Source organism: Mobula hypostoma, chromosome 1, assembly GCF_963921235.1.
Source record: "Mobula hypostoma chromosome 1, sMobHyp1.1, whole genome shotgun sequence".
Taxonomy (NCBI): domain Eukaryota; kingdom Metazoa; phylum Chordata; class Chondrichthyes; order Myliobatiformes; family Myliobatidae; genus Mobula; species Mobula hypostoma.
In genome coordinates, this window is record NC_086097.1 from 41,481,581 (window position 1) to 41,503,234 (window position 21,654).

The 21,654-nt window shown below is 42.7% G+C and overlaps 1 protein-coding gene across 2 annotated transcripts in view; it reads left to right on the forward strand.

The window, feature by feature from the left end:
• Window positions 1–21,654, forward strand: part of mdga2a (MAM domain containing glycosylphosphatidylinositol anchor 2a) — a 1,048,869-nt gene that overhangs the window by 912,968 nt on the left and 114,247 nt on the right. The gene's annotated exons all lie outside the window — the stretch shown is intronic.

The window sequence follows — 21,654 nt, forward strand, 5'->3', positions numbered from 1 at the left end:
GAAATACTCCTTGATTCTATGTGACTCTTCATAATAGGATCTTGATAGGTTTTCATAGTATGGCTTTCAATGAATTACTAAATATATATCCAGTCTCCTGTACCAGAGTCTTCTCAAGACATGCAATGATATCAAAAAGTCACCAGTTATAAATTGCAAACAAAGCAATGGACATCAAAACAATATGAGTTGAAAGCCAAGCTGTGCAGCATTCCAGTACTAGAACCTTTTGTGAATACTCTCACCTGTTCGTGCTACATTCAATATATTTTACCAGAAAATGAATTGCATAGCATCGTGTTTATATGCTCAACCCACTCCAATGTTAATGAAAAATAAATCTTATGGAAAATGGGAATGTAGCTGTACAATTCCACACAGTTGATGGTCCTGACACCTTTGTCGACCTCTCTTTACTGGCCCCACACAAACTTCACCCACCAATGTGGGCTCCTCCACTGTGATCAGACCTAACCTTTCAATTACCAACCTCAATCTCATAAACTCTCCAACTACAATCAACCTTAACCCCTCTGTCCATACACGTCATCCTGTCCACCTATGATCAGCTTTCTAGCCACTGATCTTGACCCTTCCGCTCATAATTAGGCCTGACACGGCCACAGATTGCATTAATGTTATTAGCCTCCTGATCTTCCTTCCAACCCTTTGCAATTTCTCACCCCACCTCTGCACAATCTCTGCTCTCTCACCCTCACAAGTCAACTTGCAGAGTTTCCAGTGCACAATCTGCAATATCAAGCATGAAAAGCAAAGGCCTATGCTCACTCAGTCTTGGAGCTTGCTGTATTGGTAAATTTCCCAGAACTTACAGTTGGTTCATGCAAAGTCTTTATGAGATCACTGCGAATAACCTGTTTAACGCGCCTAAACAAGCATCTTCAAATCCCCAGGCAACAGACAATTGATGAAGGTAGAGCGGTGGATGTGGTGTATATAGATTTTACTAAGGCGTATGACAAGTTGCTCCATGGTTGGCTCTTACAGCAAGTCATGAGGCATGGGATTGATGAAAATTTGGCTGTGTAGATTTGGAACTGGCTAGGCCACGGAAGGCGGAGAATGGCAGTAGGTGGAGCATATTCTGCCTAGATGTTGGTGACTAGTGGAGTTCTGCGGGGATCTATTCTGGGAACTCTGAACTTTGACTTTTTTTTATAATTGACTTGAATAAGGAAGTGGAAGGGTATGTTAGTAAGTTTACAGATGACATGAAAATTGGTGGTGTTGTTGTTGGTGTGGAAGGTTGTGTTAAGTTACAAAGGTACATGTTGCAGGATGCAGAGCTGGTTGGAGATTTAGCTGATGGAGTTCAATCTGGAAACATGTCAAATGAAGATCAAAGCTGAAGGCAAAGTACAATGACAGGGTCCAAATCCATAGATATCTCAAAGTTGAGATGTAAAGGCAGTGTATGGAATATTGGCCTTCATTAGTCAGGGGATTGAGCTCAAGAGCTGTGAGATTATTTTGCAGCTGTATAAAACTTGTTAAACCACCCTCAGAATATTATATTCAGTTCCAGTCACCTCATTTTAGAACGCTTCAGAGAGGGTGCAGAGGGTTGTCAGGATGTTGCCTGGATTAGAGAATATGAGGATAGGTTTAGTGAGCTAGGGAGTTTCTCTTTAGAGCGAAGGAGGACGAGAGGTGATTTTGTATGAGAGGCATAGCAGAGTGGCCAGGCAGCGTGTTTCCCAGGGTTGCAATGGCCAATACGAGAAGACATCTGTTAAAGCTAAGCGGGGTGAAAGTTTAGGGGAAATCAGAGGCAGTTTCTGCCCCCACCCCACACAGAGGATGCATGGAACACACTACCTGAGGTGGTAGTAGAGGCCAATGAGGGACATTTAAGAGACTCTTAGAAAGGCAAATGAATACAAGAAAAATGAAGGCTTATGGACTATACAAGAGGAAAGACTTGGATACGATGGTGGAATAGGTTAATGTACACTCAATGTCCAATTAGGGATACCTGTACACTTGCTCATTAATGTAAATATATAATCAGCCAATCAAGTAACATACACAAAATGCTGGAGGAACCCAGCAGGCCAGGCAGCAACTATAGAAAAATGTACAGTCAACATTTCGGGCCGAAATGCTTTGGCAGGACTGGAGAAAAAAAAGCTGAGGAGTAGATTTAAAAGGTAGGGGGAGGAGAGAGAAAATCACAAGATAAGTGAAACCTGGAGGGAGAGGAATGAAGTAAAGAGCTGGGAAGTTGATTGGTGGGGTGAAGTGAGAGAGGGAAAAGGGGATGGGAAATGGAGAAGAAGGGTGGGGGGTGGTTGTGGGCATTATCGGAAGTCTGAGAAATCGATGTTCCTGCCATCAGGTTGGAGGTTACCCAAATGGAATATAAAGTGACATTCCTCCAACCTAAGTGTGGCCTCATCATGACAGTGGAGGAGGCCATGGATGGACATATCGGAATGGGAATGGGAAGTGGAATTAAAGTGGGTGGCCACTGGGAGATTCCGCTTGTTCTGGCGGATGGAGTGTAGGTGCTTGGTGAAGCTGTGTCCCGACCTAAGTATCTACGTTAAGTTTCACCGATGTACAGGAGGTCACACCAGGAGCACTGAACACAGTAAATGACTCACAGGTGAAGTTTCATCTCACCTGAAAGGACTGTTTAGGGCCCTGGATGGTAGCGAGGAAGAAGGTGTAGGGGCAGGTGTAGCACTTGTTCCGCTTGCAAGGATCAGCCAATCATGTGGCAGCAATTCAATGCATAAAAGAATGCAGACATGGTCAAAAGATTCATTTGTTCTTCAGGCCAAACATCAGAAGAGATAAGAAATGTGATCTAAATAATTTTGCTGATGACACAAAAGTTGGTGGTGTTGTGGATAGTCTGGAGGGTTGTCAGAGGTTCCAGCATGAAATCAATAGGATGCAAACCTGGGCTGAGAAGTAGCAGATGGACTTCAACTCAGATAAGTGCGATGTTGTTCAAACCGATAGATCAAATTTGAAGAATTTGAATATAATATTAATGGAAAGACTCTTGGCAGTGAGAAAGATCAACGAGATCTTGGGGTCCTTGTCCATAGGACATGCAAAGCTGCTGCACAGGTTGACAGTTTTGTTAAGAAGATGTATGGTGTGATGACCTTCATCAACTGTGGGATTGAGTTCAAGAGCCATGAGGTAATGTTACAGCTATATAAGACCTTGGTGAGACCCCACTTGGGGTACTGTGTTCAGTTATGGTCACCTTACTACAGGAAGGATGTGGATACTATAGAGAGAGTGCAGAGGAGATTTACAAGGATGTTGACTGGATTGGAGAGCGTGCCTTATGAGAACAGGTTGAATGAATTTAGCCTTTTCTCTTTGAAGTGATGGAGGATGAGAAGTGACCTGACAGATGTGTATAAGATGATGAGAAGCATTGATTGTGCAGATAGCGAGAGGATTTTTCCCTGGGCTGAAATGGCTGAGACAAGGGGGCATAGTTTTAAGGTACTTGGAAGCAGGTACAAGGGGGGTGTCAGAGTTAAGTTTTTCACACAGAGAGTGGTGGGTGTGTGGAATGCACTGGCAGCGATGGTGGTAGAAGCAGATACATTAGAGTCTTTTAAGAGATTCTTTGATAGGTACATGGAGCTTAGAAAAATAGAGGGCATATAGAAAATAGGGAAAGTTTCTAGAGTAGGTTACGTGGTCGGCACAACATTGTGGGCCAAAGGGCCTGTAATGTGCTGTAGATTTCTATGTTTCTACGTTTCTAAGTTATTTTGACGATTGAAGGATTGTTGGTAACAGATGGAGTTCTGATTAGCTCAGAAACTGCTGCACTCCTAGGATTTTCACACACAACCGTCTCTGGAGTTTACAGAGAATGGTGCAAGGAATATAAAACATCTAGTGAGCTGTGGCTCTGCAGGCAAAGACACCTTGTTAATGAGAGAGGTCAGAAGGAAATGGCCAGACTGGTTCAAGCTGACAGGAAGGCAACAGCAACTCAAATAACCACACGTTACAACAATGGTGTTAAGAAGAGTGTCTCTGAACACATGAAATGTTAAGCCTTGAAGTGGGAGACCATGAACATACACTCAATGGCCATTTTATTAGTTATAGGCAATACCACAACAAGGGACTGTACTGTGCCGTGTTCTCTGTTTAGTAAAGAGTTACTATTTGTTAACTGCTGAGGATTGTTCCTTTTACATGGATATCAAACAATGAAAGTTTTTAATTATAGTGTCCTTTATTACTTCAGGCCATCTAAAACCTGTTTCAACTATTTAAACATAGCATTACATGTATTGAAGTGCACCTCACTACACAGCAAGGTCCTGAAATCTACCGAAATATTGAACAGATAAGTTGTTTAGTGATGTTGGATGGAGGGCTTCGAAACTGCCAGGCATCTTGTACATCCATCTGGGAAGGCAGGGAGGAACTCAGTGAAACAAATCACCTGAAAGACCTCACCTCTGATAGTGCAGGACTCCCTCCAATCTGCACTGGAGTGCCTGCGTCAATTACCTGAAGTTCAAGTTCAAGTTTAATTGTCATTGAACCATACACATGGTAAATGAAACAGCATCCTTCCAGGACCAAGGTGCAAAATGCAGAACCAACAGTCACACACAGCACACAGAGCTATGATAGCTGAAAACCATAGAGTCACAAAAAATGCAAACTGATGGTGTAATAGTCCTCATCATGCACCAGTGCAGCTGCAGATGAATGCATTCCAACTTACAAGCCCTAGAGAAGTGCTTGAACCCACGCAACCCGCTGACCAATAACTTTTGCTGAGCAAGGTGTCATTATATTTGTCCAGCAGAATAACTACTTCATCTTATCCCAAGAATTTTCTTAACTTTTGGACTCCAAGTTTCAGATGACTTTATTCATCTTTGAACAATTCTAACATAACCTTCTTCCAATGCAAAGTTCAAAGTAAATTTGAGATTCATTTTTGCAGGTATTCACAGTTGAATAGAATCAATAAAAAACTACACACAAAGACTAACAATGAATGTGCAAAAGATGAAAAATGCAAATAAAAAGTTTATAAGTACTGACAAATAATGTTTACATCCATGAAAGGAATATCATGTTACTGTGCACTGAATAATTTATTCGAATTGTATAAAATCAGCTTGACCAACACCAATGCAACAGAAATATTGCATCACAAATATATGATGTGGTCGCAGTTAGAAATATACAAAGGTCATGGTAATGAATGAATAAGTAAAAGCTCCAGTTATCGTGTCCATAGGTTCCTTTCTGAATAGATGTCATTAACCTGAAACAGTAACTCTGTTCCTCTGTTCACAGATTCTGCCTGTCCTGTTGATTATTTCCAATAATTGGTTTCATTTCATATTTCATGCACCTGCAGTTATAGTTCTTCAAAACAAGTTCCATCCAGCCGGAGTAATTGACGTTGCCCTGATGGGTGGCAATAATTTATTTATTTACTTAGTGACACTGCATGGAACAGGCCCTTGCTTGAAGCTCTCAGAAACCAATGCCTAGCTCACTGCCTTTTGAAATTCTTTCAATCTTTAGCTACAGGAGCAGCTTAGCTAATTCGAGCTAATTGTGGATCAGGCAGCATTTTGGGGGGAGTTTCTAGCTTTAAGCAGCTACACCATACATATTTTCCATTTATAAATACTAAGCTGGTTTTTATGGGAGAAAGTGGCTTGCTACTTGATGTTGGTACTGTTAATTCTCAAGAGACCCAGCAAGATGTTTCTGTTCATTTGTTTAGCAGATTTCCCTTAACATTGTGCACTATTTGTAGAAAAAGTTCTTGTAATAGTAACACAGCTTACAACAATTGAAAGCTCAGTATAAAGTAATAAGGTGCTCAATATATATTAAGATTTTCATTTACAACATCTGGAAAATTAGTGGCAATATTATACAAATGTTTTGGCTACAAGAGGATGTCATTTATTAAGCAAAATGTTATAATTTCCAATTCTATACGCAATGTATAATTGGACTAAATTGCCAATACTTACGCTAACAGGATGTTGCTATTACCCCAAAAGTGCTTTTATAAGTTATTGTAATATTTGTGTTCATGTAATGATTGGGATTAGCAAAAGAGACTGAAAACACAACTATTACTTGTTCCTGGGGCTTGATCCAAAAGTTATTAACATTGAAGTTTAAGATTTTTTGTTGCTAAGTCTGAAATCCTAACCCAATGTTATTATAGATGACTGAAGCAATCCTATTGGACACTGTACTGTAATGTCTAGAAACTAATCAAATGCAATCAATGCAATGAGTTCTGGATGCAGGATATAATGCGCCAACAGGACTATATTGCAGCTAGTAACTGGAAATATATTTCAAGGCAAAATTTCTTATGTGAGCTTTATGGAATTGCTAAATGATACCAAGAGTTGGCTTGAACATTGGGTTAATTTTGGCATGGCAACAACATATCTGTCAAATGACTTTTAAAAAGTCTCAGTGACTTATTTAAGAAGCCAAGAGTTTATACCCAATTTGGGTAAGCAAGCATTAATTGTGTGTTTGTGTTTCTTCCATACCTAGTTCTTCAATTAAACCATTGTTTTACTTTCTGAGTAACGCACAAAATGCTGGCAGAACTCAGCAGGTCAAGGAGCATTTATGGAGAGGAATAAAAAGCTGATGTTTCAGACTGAGACCCTTCTTTGGAACCGAAACTTCAACTGTATACTCCTCTCCATAGATGCTGCCTGACCTGCTAAGCTATATTTTGTTTTATAACGCCAAAATATAATACTAATTTAAAGAAAATGCAGAGCCAGGAGATCCATTTCTATTTCATTTTTACTTTAGTGAGGCATGGACTTATGATATAGTGGCGAAATGACATAGGCCATTCAGAAACGTATAACGCATAATGAATTATTTAAACAATAAAGAATGCTAATCAAGCAATATATTCACAATATTACTCAAATATTCATAACACTCCTTTCAGCTGAGCAATAACCTCCAAAGCAATATAGAATGCATCTCAACTTGTATACATATATACAGTATTTATACTAGGTAATACAGCTACTATGTTCGGGCTGACCGAAAGTGCACTGAGAGTGGTAAGCGTAAAGGAGTTGGGGGTTTACTGTTCTGGTTAACAATGGATGGTGCAATCCTGGTCATATTACGATCGAGGAACGTGTTTGTAGACTGGATATTGAACTTTTTTCTGTTGGACTCCAGCCATATTCCACCCAGATACAACACTGGGCGTCATGGGAGGTTGTTCCTGCCTGTGGCCATCGGACTTTGCAGCATCTCCCGTGGAGGGTCAGACACCCTGAGCCAATAGGCTGGTCCCGGACTTATTTCCATCTGGCATGGTTTGCATTTTGTTGTTTGATTGTTTGTGGTCTTTGTATTGCTATATTTATGCTCTATTCTTGGTTGGTGCGGCTGTAACGATTTCCCTCAGGATCAATAAAGTATATCTATCTATCTATCTATGTGAACATCCACAGCATAGTAAATTTTAAATAGTCCTATGCAGGCCTTAAGACTGTGGAGGATTCCTTACTCTTGTAGGTTATTATCTTTCTTGACAATGGGAGATACTCTCCTTGGCAGAGAGCCTTGTGTCTGTGAAACAGCCTCAGTTTCTGGGGTGTTCTCCATGGGGATTGTAGGAGGTGACTCTGGGACTGTAGGAAGTGGTTCTGGCCACTTTTTTTTCTGGATGTGTTGGCATTGTGAACAGTGCATGGCAAGCTGCTAGATCTCCTGATCTATCCCAGGCCACTAGACAAAGCTTCGAGCCAACGCTTTCATTTTGACTATGCCTAGATGACTAGCATGTACCTCTTTCAACACTTTAGCTCTCAGCTTGAAAAGTACAACAACTCTGAATCCCCACATAAAGCAATCTCCATTAATAGCAAGTTCATCCCAACGAAATTTTCATTTAGCACTATTTAACCCTCGTTATGTTTGAGTTTTCCAATGCCATCCTTGAATACTGCTGTGTCATCATCAAGTAGCTTTCTTAATTCACTTTCAGTTGACTCTATTGCAGGGGATGTGGCATGCAGATGGTAGATGGATCTCCAATCAAGTTATAGTTGTTTTAGCCAATCACAGCCCCACAATGCTGGCCCTGTTAAATTTACCATATGCTGTACAAGCCCAATGTGGCTTGTTGGCTGTATTTCACGTTATGAATGTCATTCCTGCAGGAGTTATCTTTTATCCAGTATAAGTTCTTCGATAGTTATCTTCAGGTTTTAGTTCAGTATCTTTTAAATGCCATTCAAACTCATTTAGAGGACTGACTGAAACAGTCTAATTCCGTTTTAATTAATTTGCTGTTCATTTCTGGTGTAAGCCATATTGTTTGTCTCTTGTTAGTTTTCACATTGTAAATCTAAGGCTATTGTGTCCTGTGTCACTCTCATCATTATCAGATTTTTCACCAACACATGCAGATTAGTGCTCTTTTTGAAACTGCAACTTGCCTTTTTATCTTTTCCTCTTCCCTGTGGTGACTATTCATTTTTGTCGACCGAGTATGCTGTTTGTATGTGTCCTACTTTGTTTCATTGTCTGCAAGTTTTGCCCTTAACCCTGCATTAGTCTGGTGTATATGAGCCCCTACCACAATGGTAACACAATTTATTCGGCCAGACAGGTCCCTGTTTAGACAGAGCCATTTTACTCATGCTCACTTTCATTTCTGACTACAACCTAATTGCATCTCTGTCTGCTGTTTCCATTGATACAGCAATTTCAACTGCTCTTTTAAATGTAAGTCCTGTTTCAGCTAGGAGCCATTTTTGAATTCTTTCTTGTAAGATTCTACAAACTAAATAATCTCTTAGAGCATCATTAAGCACATCACTGAACTGAAAATGCTCACAATGTTTTCAGTTCATCCACCTATGCTGAAATGGACTCCCCTTCCATTTGATTCTGCTTATGAAACCCAAAGTGATCTGCAGTCGACAATGGTTTCAGTTCGAAATGTTCCTCCATTACTATCACAATATCAGCAAAGCTCATTTTGACTGGTTTGCTTAGCACAGTCAAACAACTAAGCAAACCGTATGCTCTTCCAACTACTACATTCAGCAAAAATGGCACTCGTTTCTCATTGGCAATTTTGTTTTCTTCAAAATACTGCTCAACTCACTCAGTATACAATATCCAGTTATCACTTGTGCAATCGAATGTATCTATCTTTCGAATGTAGACAGCTATTTTTGCTCTTTTTTATTTATGATTATTATTACCCAGTTTGTGAAACCCTGAACTTTGGCTATTTTCTGCTTTTTCTTTAACTCGACTATTTCTGTCCCTTCCCAAAGAAGCATGTGCTATTTTTTTTAAACTCGAACGTCTGGCTGCGTTTCAACAGGTAGGTTGTTGTCTTGGGTTTGTTTTTAAAGTTACTCATTGCTACTGTTTTGTTTAGTATCTCCAAAGCAAGCATGCAGATATGAAGTGAAGATGTAATGTAATGTATGCTGTTCATGTACATTAACCGACAATGAATCATTTAAACACAAAGAATGCTTTGTCAAAGAATATATTTACAATATTAAACAAGTATTACTAAAATATTAAATAAGAAGTTCCTCCAACATTTTACATGCATTCTTGTGGATTTCCAGCATTTACAGAATCTCCTGTCTGAATACTTTCTGAATACGTTTCCAGTTTTCTTTCTTTCTTACACTCTATATTTTCTCTCCTTGTCTGGTTGATATTCTCCTATGAATCTGCCCTCCTTTTTTTCTTCTGAATCTGCCTAACTCACCTGCTTTGCTTGTCCATCAATCTCTGTTAATATTTTCCGGCTCAAGTTTAGGAACAGCAGTGCAATGGCTGCTGGACGCATTCTGGGAAGGAGCTTAGTCAGCAGCCAAACTTAGAAACCATAGAAAAACTACAGTACAGAAACAGGCCTTTTGACCCTTCTTGGCGGAAGATTTTTTCAAACTGTCCTGCACATTCTCTATAACTCTACCCCACAATACAAAGAAATTATTGTCTCCTGGCCAGTTCTGTGGGGACCACTGCCTTGTGTTGATGGGCATTTTGTTTCCCCTGTCTGTCTCATGCATGGGCTTCTCTAATAATCTCTAGGCTTCATCAGTTTATAAATTAGTTGTGCAGTTTCAACATTATTTTTGTGACAGAAGTTAGTTTTAACATACCTTCTTCAAGTTATTGAAAAATCCCAAGATGTCACAAAAGAGATAAAACAATTTTTGAATGTCTTGAAATGAAGCATCAGTTTTAGAAAGTATTTTTCTTTCATCAGAGTGGCAAGCATCTGGTGTTTCCTGTATTACTGTAACCAGCCTTGCAATTGCTAACAATTTAGGTAACCCCTCTTCCAAATGTGGACATGGAGCTCTCTTCAATTTTATGTATTTTTGTTCCCTCAATTGCTCTCTGTCCTGAATGTGTTTGCTCTGGGGCACATTGAATGCGATCATGTGCAACACAGCTCGATGGATACAATTAAATATTCCCATTTCATCCTTATTCTGCTGAAAATCACAACTGCTTCTATGGTCTGTACAGTTAATAGAGACAACAATTGTACCAGTGCCCAAGCAGAGTAATGTGAGCTGCCTTAATGACTATTGCCCAGTAGCATTCATATTTACAGTGAGGAAATGCATTACGGTTGCTCATGGCTAGAATCAACTCCTGCCTCAGCAAGGACCTAGACCTATTGCAATCTGCCTATATCAATATATCAATGGTAGATGCAAACTCAATGACTCTTCACATGGCCTTAGACCACCTGGACAACACAAACTCCTATGTCAGGATGCTGTTCATTGACTATAGCTCAGCATTTAATACCATCATTCCCACAATCCTGATAGAGAAGTTGCAGAACCTAGGCCTTTGTACTTCCCTCTGCAATTGGATCCTTGACTTTCTAACCATTACTACACAATCTGAGTGGATTGGTGATAACTTCTGCTACTCGCTGATGATCAACACTGGTGCACCTCAGGGGTATGTGCTTAGCCCACTGCTCTACTCTCTCTATACCCATGTCTGTGTGGTTAGGCATAGCTCAAATACTATCTATAAAATTGCTGATGATACAACCATTGTTGGTAGAATCTCAGGTGCTGACGAGAAGACGTACTGGAGTGAAATATGCCAACTAGTGGAGTGATGCCACAGCAACAACTTGGCATTCAACGTAAGTAAGACAAAAGAGTGATTGTGGACTTCTGAAAGCATAAGACAGAGGAAAACATACCAAATCCTCATAGAGGGATCAGATATGGAGAGAGTGAGCAGTTTCAAGTTCCTGGGTGTCAAGATCTCTGAGGATCTAACCTGGTCCCAACATATCGATGTGGTTATAAAGAAGGCGAGACAGTGTCTATACTTCATTAGGAGTTTGAAGAGATTTTGTATGTCAACAAATACACTCAAAAACTTCTATGGTTGTACCATAGAGAACATGCTAACAGGCTGCATCGCTGTCTGGTATGGTGGGAGGGGGGGGCTACTGCATAGGACCGAAAGAAGCTACAGAAAATGCTAAAATTAGTCAGCCCCATCCTAGGTTCTAGCTCTGTAGTATAAAGGAAGAGTGTGTCAGCAAGCCGACATCCATTATCAAGAACCCTTATCACCAGGGCATGCCCCGTTCTCACTGTTACCATCAGAAAGGAGGTACAGAAGCCTGAAGGCACACTCTCAGCAATTCAGGAACAGCTTCTTCCCCTCTGCCATACAACTCCTAAAAGGACATTGAATCCATGAATACTACCCCTCACTTTTTAAAAAATATATATTATTTCTGTTTTTGCACTTTTTAAAATCAATTTAATATACTTTCTGTCAGTAATTTACTTTTTTTATATATATTATCATGTTTTGCATTGCACTGCTGCTGCTTGGTTAACAAATTTCGCAACACATGCCAGTGATTATAAACCTGATGCTGATTCTTCTATGGAATGGTTTAAGAGTTACCGTTCTCTGATACATGGTCCAACAGACAATTATTCAATGAACACCAGTAAGATATGGATTTGGCAATCTGCCCTCAAGGCCATCTATGAACTTCTAATCCATTTATAAGAAGGAGCTCAGACTATTATTAATACACACACTGATACCCAGCAACTGTTCGTTTCAACACTTCTATTTCCTGTCTGTTTCAGTCAGACTTTTATTGTGTTTCTAAATCCTTGTCTCCCTTTCCCTTCCTTTCTTCTCACTCTCTGTATTTTCTCTTCATGTCTGACATTTGTTAATCTTAATTTTATTATGCTGAGGCAAAATGAAGTGTGTAAAATATTAAAAGGTACATAACAAATTGATAAAGATAATGTTTGGCAATATATGAGAACTGTGGGCATTCTTCATATATGACAGATTAGTGATTGCAGTTTGTTGCAAGCCACAGTGTTTGAATATAATAGTGCCAGTAACATTATACTGTTTCTTTGCACTTGATATCAATCTGTCGATCTTCAGCCCATGCCACTCAGGGGCTTGTGCTCATTTTATTTTGTGACTGTATGCACCTGATCATAATGTATGTGTTGTGTGTGACTATATGTACTATGTTTTACACCTTAGCTCCAGAGGAGCAATGTTTCGTTTCGCTGTATACATATGCATGGTTAAATGAAAATAAACTTAAACTTGAGATGACACACAGATGTTAAACCTAAAACTTCATGATACCCAGCTTTAGATGTATGAGAAGTGACTGATCTACTAATTAATTAGTTAATAATCTATAACACATTTTTTTAAAAATCTGAAATACCTGATCACATGCTATAGAATCACAGAAACGTATATAATTGAATTGATTGCTCTCCAAACAGATTTTCCACAGCAAGAGGGGAGACAAACAGTCACTGTTTCACTGTTACAGTCTGTCTGTCTTGCTGCTTTTATTTCAAGTTCCCCCGACTCGAGATTCGGCAACAAACTCTCACTCACCATTGAGAGAAAGAGGGAGAGAAGGAGAGTGATCAGCTGAGTGCAGAGGACTCTGTCAGCCGAACTCACTGCCTTGATGTTCTGGTTCCCTGCTTTGCTTCAATTAGTGACACTGGTGAGAAATTGGGTCCACAGGGCCGCACTAGGGCATACCACGAAGGCGCCCATTTTCAGGGAGCTCCTGGAGATATCAAAAACATGGCCGATTGGTGAGCTCCAAGAACAGTAACATGCCATCGTGCAGAACCGCCGTTTGAGTGCAACTGTAGATCACGGACACCGACAGGACCCCAGTCACCTTGAAAAGGGAAAATGAGACAATAGGAGAAATAGAGAAACATAGAAACACAGAAAACCTACAGCACAATACAGGTCCTTTGGCCCACAAGGTTGTGCCGAACATGTCCCTACCTTAGAAATTACCAGGCTTACCCATAGCCCTTTATTTTTCTAAACTCCATGTACCTATCCAAAAGTCTCTTAAAAGACCCTATCGTATCCTCCTCCACCACCATCGCTGGCAGCCCATTCCACACACTCACCACCTTCTGAGTAAAAAACTTAACCCTCACACCTCCTCTGTACCTACTCCCCAGCACCTTAAACCTGTGTCCTCTTGTGGCAACCATTTCATCCCTGGGAAAAAGCCTCTGACTATCACCATGATCAATGCCTCTCATCATCTTATACACCTCTATCAGGTCACCTCTCATCCTCCGTTGCTAAGGAGAAAAGGCTGAGTTCACTCAGCCTGTTTTCATAAGGCATGCTCCCCAATCCAGGCAACCTCCTTGTAAATCTCCTTTGCACCCTTTCTATGGTTTCCATCTCCTTCCTGTAGTGAGGCGACCAGAACTGAGCACAGTACTCCAAGTGAGGTCTGACCAGGGTCCTATATAGCTGCAACATTACCTCTCAGCTCCTAAATTCAACTCCATGATTGATGAAGGCCAATACACTGTATGCCTTCTTAACCACAGAGTCAACCTGTGCAGCTGCTTTGAGCGTCCTGTGGACTCAGACCCCAAGATCCCTCTGATCCTCCACACTGCCAAGAGTCTTACCATTAATACTATATTCTGCCATCGTATTTGTCCTGCCAAAATGAGCCACTTCATACTTATCTGGATTGAACTCCGCCTGCCACTTCTCAGCCCGGTTTTGCATCCTATCAATGTCCCACTGTAACCTCAGACAGCCCTCCACACTATCCAAAACACCTCCAGCCTTTGTGTCATCAGCAAACTTACTAACCCATCCCTCCACTTCCTCAACCAGGTCATTTATATAAATCACAAAGAGTAGGGGTCCCAGAACAGATCCCTGGTCACCAGTGGTCACCGAACTCCATGCAGAAATGACTCATCTACTACCACTCTTTGCCTTCTGTGGGCAGGCCAGTTCTGGATCCACAATGCTATGTCCCCTTGGATCCCATACCTCCTTAGTTTCTCAATAAGCCTTGCATGGTGTACCTTATCAAATGCCTTGCTGAAATCCATATACACTACATCTACTACTCTTCCTTCATCAATGTGTTTTGTCACATCCTCAAAAAATTCAATTAGGCTCGTAAGACACAACCTGCCCTTGACAAAGCCATGCTGACTATTTCTAATCATATTGTTACGTACCCCGTAACTGGGTTGCCAAACCAGCAGAAATGGATCACTCAGTTGGAGTCTGGAGTACTAGAACTAAGAAAGTTTTATTAAAGAAACAAGCAACACAGTAATCGAAAGGATAATAAATGCAACAATTCAACAATGATAACCACACATGTGCACAGAATTAAGATAACAGCATCAATCAAGCTCTATCGTTGTCTAGGGGTAAATGACCAATTTCAAAATGACTCAAAGTTCAGTCCAGTTTGTAGTTCAGTTCGCAGTAATCGTTGCCATGGCGGTGGACAACGTGGGGGAAGAGAGAGATAGAATAGGAACAACTCATCATTCAGAACGGCTTCACTCACAGACCAGCGGGATGGCTCACAGACCAGCGAGATGGTTCACAAACAGCTTTTGGGCGGGTCCTTGGTGATGTCACCTGAGGTCACCGACTGTGACCCCTCCTCCAGATGCGGTCGATCCTCTGCAGTGAACCCGGCACCCAGGCAAGGGCGGACACACACCGGGTTCCCGCTGATCGTACCTTTCCACCCACTCGTGAGAAGCGTACCGCTTCCAGGGTCTCGTTACCTCGGGTGGCGTGTGTCTGTCTTAGCGAACCTGTCCCTTTTTATCCCCCTGCTGGGGTATCGCCTGTCCATCACTTCAAACAGTTCGGGGTTCAAAGGGGGGAGCCGCTCCAGACAGCTCTTCCTCCCACATCCCTTCATTACACATCTCCAGACGCTGCTCCATTGTTCCTTATCTCTCCTTCCCCTGAGGGCAGGTGGCAGACCAACTGCTGATGCCACTGATGCTAGCCCAGGCCAGCAAACATCTTAATTTTATGTGTATTCTCGTAACACTTCCCCCCTTTAAGGATTTTTACCGGGAGGTAAAAATTACAAACATGACTACATTATCTGATACATACACAATATACATCTTTAACAGTTATTTAGCTAATACAGAGAATTTGAAGCTGTCAACACCTTGACAGACAGTCATCACATTTTCTGTTCCTTTTACACGTGTTATTAATAATCCCTTAGACCAGGCTCCAACTCAGCAAACTTCATAGTGGCCAAAAACACTGATGAATTGCGACCAATGTAACCTCTCATTTGGTTTTGTCCCGGACCACAACAACAAGGGTCGTCCCATTCCGACTCAATTTTCCCTCTCAAGGGCTTAGTAGGAGGGGGACGGGTTATTGCAAAACTTCCTGCAGTACCCCACCATCTCCAAAAGCCTTCTGAGGGCCCTCTTGTCTGTCGGGGTTAGGAGGTCAGCGATAGCCTGCACTGTAGCTTGCATCACTGCCAGCTGCCCCTGTGTCACCACAATTCCCAGGTAAGTGACTCTCGTGTGGCCGAATTCATTTTTTTCAAGGCTCACTATCACGCTGGCTTCAGACAGCCGTGTTAAATTGCCAATACACACCTCTGTGTTCATCAGCCCTTTAGTCACTGAATTACTCAAAAAATATGGGTGTTGTTTGCTTGGCTGCCCTATTGTAACCGACATAACCCAACGTCCCAGTTCTTTGCATTTCCTCGGGACAATCAAACACATGGGTGCGAGTCGTTTAATTACTCCTTCGGGGATTAAGGGAGAGACCTTATCAGTAGACCTGGCCAAAACAATAGCCTTCTCCCATCTGACCGATCCCATCCTAATCTTTTCAAAATGGTTTTTTCCTCTTATCAGGGGGCCCCTAGCTTCATTGATTTCCACGCTAACACCGACTAGGTTTGTTGGCATATCAAAAGCCGGTGACCGTCTCAGTTCGCGTCGGTCATGATCAATAACATTTTTCCCCCTGGGCAGCCGGTAACTCTCTTTCATGATTCCACCAACTGTTTCCTCCAGCACCGCAAAATGTCCACCGGGGGGTACCTCGTGGGCCATGTTAAAAACCTCATCCCCATAACTCTTTTGCACCACCCCCCATTCCTCATCTGCGGGTACTGTACTTGATTTCCCTTTCTTCCTTAGCACTTCCTCCTCCGCACAATAGCTTGTCAAGGCTGTGTCAGAGAGAGCGGTCTCGGCAAAAACCATCAGCCCCTCGTCTCGCTCCTGCGTCTGCACAAATTCTTTCCTGGCTACTGCTACGTCCGTCCCAGCTCCCTCACTACCTCTTATCTCACTACACCCTGTCTCATACAAGGTTGGCAGAAATGTTTCAGCCAAATTCACCATCGCGGGCGGGGCCTCCATGCTGGCAGGCTGACCCGTCAATCTCACGACTGGGAACACGATTCCTCCGGCGATGTCATTACCGAGCAAGACTTCCACGTCTTTCATCGGTAATTCGGACCTCACCCCGATCGTGACTAGTCCAGAGACCAGGTTGCTCTGTAAATGTATCTGGTGCAAAGGGACTGACTCTGTCCCTTCCCCAACACCTTTGACCTCTACCTCCCCAGTCTGGGTCTCTGAGCTAAACTCTAATACACTCTTCAGTATTAGTGACTGACACGCTCCTGTGTCTCTCCAGATCCGTACTGGAACTGGTTTTAACCTCTCCTTCACTGACACCAGTCCGGCCGAGATAAACCTCTCGCGCCCTTCCTGGACTTTTTCAGACCTGTCCTTCCCTAGCGGTTCGCTTAACAGCTCAATACAGCCATTCAAAATTTCCGCTTTTCCTTTCCCCGTCTCCTTCCTTGGGGCAAAGCACCTGGACGCAAAGTGTCCGACTTTCCCACAATTATAACAGACGACCCCAGGAGACTTCCTACCAGACTGCTCCCGGTCTACCTTATCCTTTTCACTAGTCCCCGGCTTACTTTCTGACTTTTCCGGCGGACTCTCCCCGCCGTCCTGACTACCCTTCTGGTAGCCTTTACTCGGGGCAACCTTCATTTTATGCGTCAACGCATACTCATCCGCTAACTTAGCAGTTGCGGCTAACGTGGCTGCCTCTTTCTCATCGAGGTAGGGTCTCATACCCTCAGGGACACAACCTTTAAACTGCTCAATCAGAACCAGTTGCAGCAGTCTGTCATAATCCCCCTCTACCCCTTTCGAGGCGCACCAACGCTCACAATATGTTTGCATCTCGCGAGCAAACTCCAAATACGTGCGGTCCCACCGCTTCCTCGCATTCCGGAACCTCTGCCGGTATGCCTCCGGGACCAACTCATAAATCCTGAGGATGGCCTCTTTCACCACCTCATACCTCTGGGCATCTTCCGCGGATAAAGCGGAGTAAGCTTGTTGGGCTTTCCCTCTCAGTACACTCTGAAGTAAGACAACCCACTTATCCCTCGGCCATTCCTGACTTATGGCCACTTTTTCGAAATGGAGAAAGTACCGATCCACATCGGTATCGTCAAATGGGGGAACCAGCCTAACCTCCTGGGTCGCCCGGAACCCTCCACCTTGGTTCGGCACGAGCCCCTGCTCGGCCCTTATCTTTAACTTCTCCAGCTCAAATTCCCTTTCCCTCTGTTTCTCCTCTCTCTCCAACTGTCTGTCCCTCTCTCTCTCTTCTCTCTCCAACTGTCTGTCCCTCTCTCTCTCTTCTCTCTCCAACTGTCTTTCTCTCTCTTGCCTTTCTACCTCTTTCTCTCTCTCCCGCCTTTCTAACTCTCTCTCTTTCTCCTGCCTTTCTAACTCTCTCTCTTTCTCCTGCCTTTCTAACTCTCTCTCTTTCTCCTGCCTTTCTAACTCTCTCTCTTTCTCCTGCCTTTCTAACTCTCTCTCTTTCTCCTGCCTTTCTAACTGCCGTACCCGGAACTCGTGCTCGAGTCTCAGTTTTTCAAGCTGTACCTGTACCGCGTCTCCAGCAGGTTTTTCAATAGACACCTCCCCCAGCTCACCTTGGGGAAACACACCTTTAGATACATAGTGCTCTACAATAGCTCTGTGTATCTCCTCTCTCCTCATTGTCGACTTCACCTTAGCAAGATTCACCCGTTTTGCCACAGCTATCAATTCCGATTTCCTGGCATCCTCTAATGCCTCCAAGGTCGGCGCCTTTATAAATTCCTCAACCTCCATTTCTGCTGTTTGTCTTTTCTTTCTTTCGGGAATTTTAACCCAATCAATTTACTCCGTCCCAAATTTAGCGTTCAAAATCGCGGACGAGAACCCCACTTATGTTACGTACCCCGTAACTGGGTTGCCAAACCAGCAGAAATGGATCACTCAGTTGGAGTCTGGAGTACTAGAACTAAGAAAGTTTTATTAAAGAAACAAGCAACACAGTAATCGAAAGGATAATAAATGCAACAATTCAACAATGATAACCACACATGTGCACAGAATTAAGATAACAGCATCAATCAAGCTCTATCGTTGTCTAGGGGTAAATGACCAATTTCAAAATGACTCAAAGTTCAGTCCAGTTTGTAGTTCAGTTCGCAGTAATCGTTGCCATGGCGGTGGACAACGTGGGGGAAGAGAGAGATAGAATAGGAACAACTCATCATTCAGAACGGCTTCACTCACAGACCAGCGGGATGGCTCACAGACCAGCGAGATGGTTCACAAACAGCTTTTGGGCGGGTCCTTGGTGATGTCACCTGAGGTCACCGACTGTGACCCCTCCTCCAGATGCGGTCGATCCTCTGCAGTGAACCCGGCACCCAGGCAAGGGCGGACACACACCGGGTTCCCGCTGATCGTACCTTTCCACCCACTCGTGAGAAGCGTACCGCTTCCAGGGTCTCGTTACCTTGGGTGGCGTGTGTCTGTCTTAGCGAACCTGTCCCTTTTTATCCCCCTGCTGGGGTATCGCCTGTCCATCACTTCAAACAGTTCGGGGTTCAAAGGGGGGAGCCGCTCCAGACAGCTCTTCCTCCCACATCCCTTCATTACACATCTCCAGATGCTGCTCCATTGTTCCTTATCTCTCCTTCCCCTGAGGGCAGGTGGCAGACCAACTGCTGATGCCACTGATGCTAGCCCAGGCCAGCAAACATCTTAATTTTATGTGTATTCTCGTAACAATATTATACCTCATCAATTGTTCATAAAACCTGCCTCTCAGGATCTTCTGCATCAGCTTACCAACCACTGAAGTAATGCTCACTGGTCTATAATTTCCTGGGCTATCTCTACTCCCTTTCTTGAATAAAGGAACAACATCTGCAACCCTCCAATCCTCCAGAACCTCTCCCATCCTCATTGATGATGCAAGGATCATCGCCAGAAGCTCAGCAATCTCCTCTCTCGCCTCCCGCAGTGTCCTGGGGTACATCTCATCTGGTCCTGGTGACTCATCCAACTTGATGCTTTCCAAAAGCTCCAGCACATCCTCTTTCTTAATATCTACATGCTCAAGCTTTTCAGTCCACTGTAAGTCATCACTACAATCACCATAGTGAATCCTTTTCTCTGTTCTTTTCCATAGTGAATACTGAAGTAAAGTATTCATTAAGTACCTCTACTATTTCCTCCAGTTCTATACACACTTTCCCACTGTCACACTTGTTAGGTCCTATTCTTTCATGTCTTATCCTCTTGCTTTTCACATACTTGTAGAATGCCTTGGGGTTTTCCTTAATCCTGCCCGCCAAGGCCTTCTCATGGCCCCTTTTGACTCTCCTAATTTCCTTCTTAAGCTCCTTCCTGTTATCCTTATAATCTTCTAGATCTCTAACATTACCCAGCTCTCTGAACCTTTTGTAAGCTTTTCTTCTTGGCGAGATTTATTTCAGCCTTTGTCCACCATGGTTCCTGTACCCTACCATAACTTCCCTGTCTCATTGGAACGTACCTGTGCAGAACTCCACACAAATATCCCCTGAACATTTGCCAACCATTTCTTCCGTACTTTTCCCTGAGAACATCTGTTCCCAATTAAAGCTTGCAATTTCCTGCCTGATAGCGTCATAATTCCCCTTACTCCAATTAAACGCTTTTCTAACTTGGCTATTCCTATCTCTATCCAATGCTATTGTAAAGGACATAGAATTATGATCACTATCTCCAAAATGCTCTCCCACTGAGAGATCTGACACCTGACCAGGTTCATTTCCCAATACCACATCAAGTATACCCTCTCTGCTTATAGGCTTAACTACATATTATGTCAAAAAACCTTCCTGAACACACCTAACAAACTCCACCCCATCTTAACCATCTAAATCTAAAGGAGAAGAATGTAAACTGTTTCACTGATCGGCTGGGAGAAGTTGCCCTCTGGCGCCATCTTTACCTCTGCCCTTACTCTTTTTTTTGTATTGCATATGTTTCAGTAATCAAATTTATCCAAACCCAGAGGCACAAGAGACTGCAGGAGCTGGAATCTGGACCAACAAACAAGCTGCTGGAGAAACAGTGCATTGAGTGGCATCTGTCGGGGTTACTCAATTCTATCTTACGTCAATGATTGAAATTAGGGGACGTCATTGCTGATTCCAGATCAGAAATACATTGTAACCTCTCAGTCTATCAAAATCCTTCATGAAGTAATAATTATATCTACTTTCCTCTTCACCTTCTCTGTTCTAGTAGAAATTGCCCCTGTAGTTCTTATCCTATTTTTCATAATTCTGGTGAAGTGTCTGAAGCCACTGATGGTTCTGGTGAGTTGATTGTCAACGTCTCTTATTCACAAGATCACAAGACAAAGGAGCAGAAGTAGGCTATTCGGCCCATCGAGTCTGTTCCGCCACTCCACCAAGAGCTAAACTATCCTCCCATCTAGTTCTAATTTCCAGCTTTTTCCCCATATCCCTTGATACCCTGACTAATTAGATATCTATCAATCTCCTCCTTAAACACCCTCAATGATCGGGCCTCCACAGCTGTATGTGGCAACGAAATCCATAAATCTACGACCCTCTGGCTAAAAAAATTTCTCCCCATCTCTGTTTTAAATGGGTAACCTCTAATTCTAAGACTGTGGCCTCTGGTCCTGAACTCACCCACCAAGGGAAACAGCCTTTCCATATCTACTCTGTCCAACCCTTTCAACATTCAAAATGTTTCTATGAGATCCCCTCTCATTCTTCTATACTCTAATGAATAAGCCAAGAGCCGACAAACGCTCCTCATATGTTAGCCCCTGCATTCTAGGAATCATCCCCGTAAATCTTCTCTGAACTCTCTC